Source organism: Oncorhynchus mykiss, chromosome 18 (genome assembly GCF_013265735.2).
Source record: "Oncorhynchus mykiss isolate Arlee chromosome 18, USDA_OmykA_1.1, whole genome shotgun sequence".
Taxonomy (NCBI): Eukaryota; Metazoa; Chordata; class Actinopteri; order Salmoniformes; family Salmonidae; genus Oncorhynchus; species Oncorhynchus mykiss.
Genome location: NC_048582.1, coordinates 34,944,611 through 34,954,640, shown reverse-complemented (window position 1 = coordinate 34,954,640; position 10,030 = coordinate 34,944,611).

The following is a 10,030-nucleotide window of genomic DNA, read 5'->3' as shown; positions in this document are numbered from 1 at the left end:
TAATTCATTACTACTTAGATTTGTGTGTATTGGGTGTATGTTGTGTAATTTGTTAGATATTACTGCACTATTGGAGCTAGAAGCACAAGCATTTCGCCACACGCGCTATAACATCTGAGAAATCACGTGCATGTGACCAATAGCATTTGATTTGATACACTGCTAACCAAGCAACAGTGCAGGGCATGCACACTGATATAAGGCCTGTTAAACTTTGACCCACTCTGGTGGCATTTTCTAAACGTCACATATTGTATATTATCCTCTGTGACAAAGCTGACTCGGTAGCTCTCGTCACGAACATGCATTATTTAATTTCCCTTATAAATAGTTTAGCACATTCATGTTTCTCCATATGTAGTAATTTCATTTATCATAAATGTATATGCTGTTGTCCTTTCCTCTAAAGCCAGTATCATAGGTGTTTACTGTGCGCAATGCTAATTATGTGTTGAAGAATTGTTTGGTCAAGTAGCATTGTGAAACATTTCAGTTTCATATTTATTTGACCATTTTGCAACCGCCCCAGTGGATGCGGTGTTCAGGTGCCTGTGAACACTTGCTACTCTGACGACAAAGTTAGTTTATTTCCATATTGTAATGTGTCCTGTGTTTGAAGTTTGTGTCTCAGAGCCTGCAGAACTGTTATGAAATGTGTATTCATTAATGGAAAGTATTCCCAATTTGAGGATAAGCCAGGAATGTTTAAGATGTTTTTTTTTAGACAGAATATGTAAATGTGGGTATAATGTAGATGTCTGTTACGTTATTTAATATGCCATATTTGGGTAAAGAGCTCCATGGTTAATGGTATGGTCCAGAGGGAGTGGCCATAGATATAAAGGTACCTGGTTCACCTGGGAGCTGGAGGGATGTTCTAGCTCTGGTATGTGAGCTGTGTGGGGAGGCTGTCCATAGCCTGGTATACCCCAACCTGCTATAGTTGGTTTGGCTGGGTAGGCCTGATTGAGGCTTAGGGTTTCAGTTTATATTCAAACCTGCATTTTGAGAGTGTGTCACGCCCTGACCTTAGTTATGTTTTATTTTGGTCAGGGTGTGACGAGGGTGGGTATGTGTGTTTTTGTATATCTTTGGGGGTTTTGTATGTCTAGGTAATGTAGGTCTATGGTGGCCTGAATTGGTTCCCAATCAGAGACAGCTGTTTGTTGTCTCTGATTGGGAATCCTATTAAGGTTGCCATTTTGGTTTTGTGGGTTATTGTCTATGTGTAGTTGCCTGTCAGCACACGTGGCGTATAGCGGCACGTTAGTTTGTTTAGTGTTCTTCGTGTAAATAAAGAATGTATTCATATCACGCTGCGCCTTGGTCTCCTCGTGATGAACGTGACAGTCTGTTCATTTTGTAAATACCTTTTGTAGATGTAAATATTAATTGGATTTCGTCATTCACCGGGAAATACCTTTTCACTGTTAATAAACTGGACACTATTTTGACCTTAAGGTTAAGACTGCTCCAACATCCGGTCCCTGCAACACCCTCAAAGTACATTTCAGTTTCAAAACTATAAGTCCTACAAGTACATGCTGTTACACCAATTACTGTTCCAAAGTTATAGTTTAAGAAAATATATTTTTACCTAATGGTGGCTCTAAACATGTGCGAATTCCCATTGAAACACAGCTATTTTAAAAGTGCTGGGCTTGTGCAACGTGCCATATTATTATATACAGTAAACTGAAGTCTCTACCTGTGTCACGTTCTTTCAAAATCGAACCCAGAAGCAGACCAGGACAAGGAGAGTAGGAAGAAGGTGAGTATTTATTTACAAGTGAATGTGAATGGGTAGATATATCCAGGTGGCGTAGCGGGCTGCGGTGGTGAGTTGATGGGAGTAAATAGGTGGATCCAATGGGGTAGCGGAATCCTCCGACGACCAGGCAGGAATGGGGTAAATGATCCGGGTGAGTAACTGAAGACAGAACAAACGGAGGTAAATTTAAGGCAAGCAATACGTAAAAAACAAAACAAATTATATCCAACTTGAGGCTGATACTATGGCACAACATACTGTTCATGGCTAACGATCCGGCAGGGAATGGATGTCAGGTCAGAGCTTTTGAAGGGGAGAGGTGATGATCAGGACAGGTGTGCAGATTACTGATGGGATACAGGTGCGGGTGAACATCGATCTCCCAACAAGCTAATTCGCCCGGCAACCAGACAGGGTGCGTTCCAGGACACCGGAAACACACTCCAGGACAGAAACACAGGCAAACACAGACTCAGGAAGCGGGATTCGTGACAACCTGTCCATTGACGTAACCATATCATCTTTCTAATTCCCAGTTTGTCCACTAGACAGCAGTAGGAGATCACATGACATCTCTTGGCCACTTGAAACCAGTTGTGGATTGGATTTTCAAGCCTGACAGGGATTTATGACATTGCCAGCAGTAAGACTTGAGTTTTCCAAAACGACAAGGCCTGTAGCTTTCAAATGATGCCACTTTCTATTTTCTGATTATTATTTTAAAAAATTGGAGGGGGGATACCCACCAAACTCACAAGGCCCAAAACAACCGCTCAGTTTAACACTCAAAAATCTAAGTTTCTTACATTTTTACCAGACCTCAAAAGTTATCCCCCAATGTGGTTTAAGCATTGTTGTGACAACAGAAAATCTAATTTTTCTATTAAAAAAATGTGTGAAAAAAAATGGAAGAAAAGCAAATTTGAATTAGGCAAAAAAACTGAATTAGGCAAGAAATACATACGGGTTTAAAAAGGCTCTACCAACGTTTTTTGCTGTGCATGACTGCACTTTAGACTGTGTGTCATCCTGCAGCACAGCATTTTGGGAAAAGTTAAGGTCAGTCAGGTCCAATATTGGCTATGCACCCAAGAAGGAAAGAGGTTGGGCCATCCTAGAAATGTTTTGGAGTAACACAATGTATCCAAAGCGACTTAGTCATCTGTGCATACATTTTTACGTATGGGTGGTCCCGGGAGTACAACCTACTATCCTGGCATTGCAATGCTCTACCAAGATGCATGAAAAAGTTATAAATGCTTTGTGACACCTCAATTTAATATTATTTATAAAGCCTTTAGAAAAGCAGAGCTTATGCCACCCTTTATAAAACACAGGTTTTTGTCATATCAGTAGTAGTAAGTAACATCAGTGGTCACACGGTTATGCCACATTTATGAACCCTTTATAAAGCATGATATGTGGTTATAGATTATTTTTGACACATTTACGTAGTTTATATGAAGGCTTTCTGAAGGCTTATGAAGCCTTTGTAAACTGCACGTCATTTCAAATGGGTCAGATTTTTCAAACGAGTTTTCATTGGGAAGGCAGATACCACATTTTTATAAAAAACATTCACTTTTTCATGTGAAAACACATAATCCTACTCAACATATCATATCATATTTAGTCACTATTGTTTTGAGCCAATTCCAAAACTGCCCGGGTCCAAAACGAATGCAATCACTTTTCACTCGGTTCAAAGTCATCCCACCGGGGTAACACGGGCTAGATGAACCCCCTCATTGAATGGGGCCGCTTACAAAAAATACTGCAGTTTTGAAACTACACTAAAAGTGCAGTAACTGCAGTCAACTGTGTAATTTCAGAATAACTGCAGTACTGCACTCTAACTGCAGTTACAATGCAATGCAGTGCCTCAGACCGCTGCACCACTCAGGAGCCCAAATCTCTTGTTCGCAATACCTTTTGTATTGATTGTCATAGAAACATCAAAACAAGTGCTACTTATTCTAAAAAGGTCTGACCTGCTTTTACAACCTTTGATTTGCATAAAAAGTCAAGTGTTAATTTGATATAAATAATCAAATCATATACAAATGCATTTAACTCTTATCCTTAATTTTCTTCCCCTCATGCTTTAAACTGTGGAATACCGCAGGGCAGCTGCCTTGGGCCACTTTTTTATTTAATATATACCAACAACCTTCCTTATGGCTTATTTGTAACTCAAGCTACTATATTTGCAGATGATACTACAATTTATACAGCAAGACAATTGGTTCAAAAGGTAAACTTAGCCCATGCAAAAAAACTGATATCTCTAGCTTAAACCGACAGATTTTGATGGGGATTGTCATATTATGCTAATCTGGTTAACCAACACGAACATCTAGTTCCACCAATATCTAGTCTAGATATACTTCACAAAATATTATATTACATATGGATAGGCACAAAATAATATTTCATAGTCGATGTGCAGGGATACGAGGTAGATATTTACTTATAGGTAGGGGTATAGTCAATAGGTAACAAGATAGATAATAGACAGTAGCAGCAGCATATGTGATGAGTGTAAAGTGTGTGTGTATTGGTTGGAGTGTGAGTGTACCGGTAGAGTCCAGTGTGTGTGTGGCGAATGCGTGCCTGTGTGTGTGTGTGTGTGAGTGTATCGGTAGAGTCCAGTGTGTGTGTGTGTGTGTGTGTATTGGTTGGAGTGTCAGAATGTGTGAGTGTATTGGTAGAGTCCAGTGTGTGTGTGTGTGTGTGTGTGTGTGTGTGTATTGGTTGGAGTGTCAGTATGTGTGAGTGTATTGGTAGAGTTCAGTGTGTGTGTGGCGAATGCATGCCTGTGTGAACGTGTTATGTGTGTGTGTGTGTGTGTGCATTGGTTGGAGTGTCAGTATGTGTGAGTGTATCGGTAGAGTCTAGTGTGTGCGTGTGCCTGTGTGAATGTGTTCAAATCAAATCAAATCAAATTTTATTTGTCACATACACATGGTTAGCAGATGTTAATGCGAGTGTAGCGAAATGCTTGTGCTTCTAGTTCCGACAATGCAGTAATAACCAACAAGTAATCTAACTAACAATACCAAAACTACTGTCTTATACACAGTGTAAGGGGATAAAGAATATGTACATAAGGATATATGAATGAGTGATGGTACAGAGCAGCATAGGCAGGATACATTAGATGGTATCGAGTGCAGTATATACATGAGGTGAGTATGTAAACAAAGTGGCATAGTTAAAGTGGCTAGTGATACATGTATTACATAAGGATGCAGTCGGTGATATAGAGTACAGTATATACGTATGCATATGAGATGAATAATGTAGGGTAAGTAACATTATATAAGGTAGCATTGTTTAAAGTGGCTAGTGATATATTTACATCATTTCCCATCAATTCCCATTATTAAAGTGGCTGGAGTTGAGTCAGTGTCAGGGTCAGTGTGTTGGCAGCAGCCACTCAATGTTAGTGGTGGCTGTTTAACAGTCTGATGGCCTTGAGATAGAAGCTGTTTTTCAGTCTCTCGGTCCCAGCTTTGATGCACCTGTACTGACCTCGCCTTCTGGATGATAGCGGAGTGAACAGGCAGTGGCTCGGGTGGTTGATGTCCTTGATGATCTTTATGGCCTTCCTGTAACATCGGGTGGTGTAGGTGTCCTGGAGGGCAGGTAGTTTGCCCCCGGTGATGCGTTGTGCAGACCTCACTACCCTCTGGAGAGCCTTACGGTTGTGGGCGGAGCAGTTGCCGTACCAGGCGGTGATACAGCCCGCCAGGATGCTCTCGATTGTGCATCTGTAGAAGTTTGTGAGTGCTTTTGGTGACAAACCAAATTTCTTCAGCCTCCTGAGGTTGAAGAGGCGCTGCTGCGCCTTCTTCACGATGCTGTCTGTGTGAGTGGACCAATTCAGTTTGTCTGTGATGTGTATGCCGAGGAACTTAAAACTTGCTACCCTCTCCACTATTGTTCCATCAATGTGGATAGGTGTGTGTGTGTGTGTGTGTGTGTGTGTGTGTGTGTGTGTGTGTATTTGTTGGAGTGTCAGTATGTGTGAGTGTATCGGTAGAGTCCAGTGTGTGTGTGGCGAATGCATGCCTGTGTGACCGTGTTATGTGTGTGTGTGTGTGTGTGTAGTGGTTGGAGTGTCAGTATGTGTGAGTGTATCGGTAGAGTCTAGTGTGTGTGTGCCTGTGTGAACGTGTTGTGTGTGTGTGTGTGTGTGTGTGTGTGTGTGTGTGTGTGTGTGTGTGTGTGTGTGTGTGTGTATTTGTTGGAGTGTCAGTATGTGTGAGTCCAGTGTGTGTGTGTATAGGGTCAAAAGAGTAAAAAGGTCAATGCAGACAGTCCAGTTAGCTATTTGGTTAGCAGTCTTATGGCTTGGGGGTAGAAGCTGTTCAGGAGCCTTTTGGTTCCAGACTTACCTCTCTGGTTTGCAGTGCGGTAGCAGAGTGAGCAGTCTACAACTTGGGTGGCTGTAGTCTGACCAATTTTAGTGCCTTCCTCTGACACCACCATACATTTGAGAGGGATGAGTCTGGCAGCACAACTGATTGGCAAACATACTGCAAATTGAGAAATTATGTGACTAAACTGAATAAAAAGAAGAAGAAACTATACTATGAAACAAAGATACATTTTATAAAGAATGATAGTGAAAATCTTTGGAGCACCTTAAATTAAGTTTAGGGAAAAAAGGCAAATTCAGTCCATCATTCCTTGAATCAGATGGCTCATTCATCACAAAACCCACTGATATTGCCAACTACTTTCATTATTTTTTAATTGGCAAGATTAGCAAATTTAGGCATGACATGCCAGCAACAAATGCTGACACTACACATCCAAGTATATCTCACCAAATTATGAAAGACAAGAATTGTAAACTTTTGGAAAAAATGGTTTTTTGACAAGATACAATGCTATTTTACAGTGAACAAATTGACAACAGACTTTCAGTACGCTTATAGGGAAGGACATTCAACAAGCACAGTACTTACACAAATTACTGATGATTGGCTAAGAGAAATTAATGATAAAAAGATTGGAAGATATGAAGAGGGAACGCAACACCCTGCTACAACTCAACTCCCCGTGGAGTGAAAGAGGTATGGGACTGTAGGTGCGAGTAAGGATGATAAAAGGCTGAGAATTTACCGTTTATTAGGAATTTATTCCTTCACACGGTAATATGGGGAAAAGGGGCTGGATGGAACCAAAGCAAAGAAAGTAAATATCAAAGCCCCCCCTCTCCTATCTTACCTGCCTAACCACTACTTATCTAACTTAGCACCACCTGGTGCACTAACCAAAATACAGGGGGTGGTCCGCCCAGGTCTTACCCAGTGTGCATAGACAGAGTATATACTACGGGTATATGTATTCCCGCGGGCCTCTTGCCTAAGCACTCCCCAGGTGCCTTCCCCTTCCCCCCTGGGAACAAATTAAACAGAATATTAAACAATCCACTTCACAACAAAACTGAGAAAAAACTAACTCGGGCCATTAAAGAAGCTCTGACAAAGCAACAAACACAGAATATACCAAAGCTGCTACCAAGAACAACTAAACATAGTACATACTGATTACCAACATGCTATACCCCTCAGCCATCAACCTCCTCTCTCAGCAATGATCTAAATAACGATCAATCTCTTCCCTGAACAATAGAACACTGGCTTTTATAGCTTCAGAAGGCATTGGAAATTGGAGATCAATTAATCGTGGAGTCGATTAATCGTAGAGTCGACCAATCAGCTGCTGGGGGATTTCAGGAAGCCATCTCCTGAAACACACTCAAATACACAAACAACAACACAGAAACTGGGGAATGTAACACGCCCACCACAAAAATGGGCTTTTGACATTATCAATCATAGTCTGCTGCTGGAAAAACGTATGTGTTATGGCTTTACACCCCCTGCTATATTGTGGATAAAAAGTTTTGTGTCTAACAGAACACAGAGGGTGTTCTTTAATGGAAGCTTCTCCAACATAATCCAAGTAGAATCAGGAATTCTCCAGGGTAGCTTTCTAGGCCCCTTACTTTTCTCAATCTTTAGTAATGACATGCTACTGACTTTGAGAAAAGATAGTGTCTCTCTGTATGCGGATGACTCAACACTATACACATCAGCTACTACAGCAACTGAAATGACTGTAACACTTAACAAAGAGCTGCAGTTAGCTTCAGAATGGGTGGCAAGGAATAAATTAATCCTAAATATTTCAGCTCTGCCTCCTTAACAACACTATCAACAAGGCAGGTTCTGCAGGCACTAGTTTTGTCGCACCTGGACTACTGTTCAGTCGTGTGGTCAGGTGCCACAAAGAGGGATTTAGGATAATTGCAATTGGCTCAGAACAGGGCAGCACGGCTGTACCTGGATGTACACAGAGAGCTAACATTATAATATGCTTGTCAATATGCATTATGGAACAGCGGGGACTGTGAGTTAACTCAAACACAGGCACAGATATGTGGTCATAGATTGGTGGCCTGAGGGCACTCAATGTGTTGTGAAATCTGTTGTGAATGTATTGTAATGTTTTTAAATTGTATAACTGCCTTAATAGGGCTGGACCAAAGGAAGAGTAGCTCCTGCCTTGACAGCAGCTAATGGGGATCCATAATAAATACAAGTACAAATACCACCTGGTATAAAGGTCCTGGATGGCAGGGAGTTCATCCCCAGTGATGTACTGAGATTTACACACTACCATCTGTAGCGCCTTGCGGTCGGGTGCCGGATCCTTCAGTGGGATTCTGGAGACTGTTTTGGACACAACATGGACCACCTCTTCCAGTTCAGCTTGAGGTAGTGGTTTATTCAGAAACTGCCCTGTCAGTGGATTATAAGACATGGTGTTGACATTCAACATTCATTAATTAGTTAGGGGTGACATTTCTCTGGCCCATCCCTCAGCTGTATACCTAATGTTGTGGACTGTGATGCGCATTGTCAAAAGTCACACTGGTGTCCTCTTCCTTTTCCACAAAGCTTTGAAAATTAGCTATGCGAGTGTATACTTACTGTTTTCCAATTCAAAATCACACTGGTGTCCTCTTCCTTTTCCACAAATCTTTAAAAATTAGCTATGCGAGTGTATACTTACTGTTTTCCAATTCAAGTATCGGTTTCTTCTTTGAGTGTCTTTCCCAGATGTTTTTAGAATACTTTGCACTTGTTTTGATGTTTCTATGACAATCAATGAAAAAAATATTGTGAACAAGAGATCTAAATGCATTTTTATATGATTTAATTATTTCTATAAAATCATCACTTTACTTTTTATGAAGGATCAAAGGTTGTAAAAGTAGGCCAGACCTTTTTAGAATAATTAGTAATTGTTTTGATGTTTCTATGACAATCAATGCAAAAGTTATTGCGAACAAGAGATTTGGGCTCCCGAGTGGTGCAGCGGTCTAAGGCACTGCATCTCAGTGCTAGAGGCGTCACTACAGACCCTGGTTTGATTCCAGACCGTGATTGGGAGTTCCATAGGGCGGCACACAATTGGCCCAGCGTCTTCCGGGTTAGGGTTTGCCCGGGGTAGGCCGTCATTGTAAATAAGAATTTGTATTAACTGACTTGCCTAGTTAAATAAAGGTTAAATAAATAAAAAATAATGTTGAATGTCTGATACAAAACCCACCTCTGAAACAACGACCAACCCAGGGCCATAGCAAAACATGTCACAGTTGGTTGCATGAGTTAACGGCATCACCAGCCTGAATCTAATCCAGTCTGGAAAGCATAGAATTAGCTTCCAAATTAGATTATGTTATTTCTTAAGCTATGTTTATAATTAATGGATGATTACAATTGTTGACCCTGTTTGTTTGTTAGACAAAATACCCAGCTGGGTGCCAGACCGATCACCTGGTCATGAATGGATGCTGGGACCTACCACACAAGAAGGTTAGACCACTCTTGAGTCTCTGACGTGTTAGCCAAGTTGGCCCCATTACCACCAGATAAAATGCAGATAGGCACAGTATCTGTATCGGCTGGGAAGGACAATGACAGATTACAGAACACTTCTTCTATGGTATTATGTAAAGGGTTGTTTATTCTGCATGGACCTGTTACTACATTTGAAAGTTATCAAAACACTTAGTTTAGAATATCTACATAAATTCAACAATTGCGTTCTCATATTACTCTGTAGGTTACTGACACACTCAAAGCTTCCTCCAGCGTCTCACCATACATCTGCCTGTAGTTATTGAACTCAACCTGCAGGAGGTTTGTTTGTTGCGATTGAGTTGGGGGGAAACAG